Raw genomic sequence first — 1083 nt, 5'->3', positions numbered from 1 at the left:
CACACACACACACACACCTCCCTGGGTGAGGAGCCAGTAATGGCCCCTCGTAAATAAGGGTTCCTGTATTTTGGTGAAACCCAGTAGTGCATCTGGATCCCATCAGAGCTCGTGTTCCCTTTGCAAATGATCCCAAATGTTTCTAATTATGCCAGTGGAGTCGGCACGAGGCTGTGTGTGAGCGTTTGTGTGTGCGTTTTCGTGTGCGTGTAATCGCCCTGACGGACACGCACACCCATACACTGGCCTCTGTTTATTCATGAACAGAGTAACAGAGACGGACAGCGTGGTCTTGACCTGTGTAGCCTCTGCTTAGGTCATTGCACGTGGTGATGGCTGATGAGTGAAAGATGGGGTGGAGATGGATTTTCTGCACCAGTCTTGTCTGCTGACATCGTTGTCTTCCTGCTGTTGATTTCCGAAGGTAGAATGGGGGGGGGGTTCAAGGGTGGCTGAGGTTGCAAGAGGTGCAAAAAAAATAAAAATGTGGAATCATACAAACATATGTGGAGTATCTCCAGTGAGAACATCGGTTCTGAGAGAAAGTTATTGGTCTAAGTCACGGTGAAATACCTGCCTTACATTTGGATGCATGCCATTTACAAATAAAGCAAGCATTCAGTATGCAAGACCTGCATCATGTTTAATATATGTAAATTGTTTGAATCTAATCTGATTTAACATACAAAGCGTGCAAATGTGATTGTTTGCACTTGCATTGTGTTGTTACAACCTTGTAGGTGCGTGACTGCACACACCGGGGAACATTTCATAAAGTGCTAACAGAGTATTATGGTGGACTTTTTCTCTGGTACCTTACCATAAATTAATATGCTGGAAATGAGCCACTGTTATAGCTATGCCAAGTCTTGTGTGAGACTGGAACTATCCATTTGCTGTCTTTTGTTGTTATATTAGTGAAAACCTTACCAGGGTTGCTGTTTCTGGTGGCAGGCGGTCCAGGCCAATAAAGTGGCTCCTTTTAAGATTTTTGAAGTTATTTTATCACAGTTTTCTGGGACAATTTCGCTGAATTTCCATGAATGTAATAAAACAGAGCTCTGGCTACCTCTGACTGCTTCA

The sequence above is a fragment of the Morone saxatilis genome, unplaced genomic scaffold (assembly GCF_004916995.1).
Source record: "Morone saxatilis isolate NCDOM2014 unplaced genomic scaffold, NCSU_SB_2.0 Contig1, whole genome shotgun sequence".
NCBI classification, from domain to species: domain Eukaryota; kingdom Metazoa; phylum Chordata; class Actinopteri; family Moronidae; genus Morone; species Morone saxatilis.
This window is presented reverse-complemented; position numbering follows the sequence as displayed.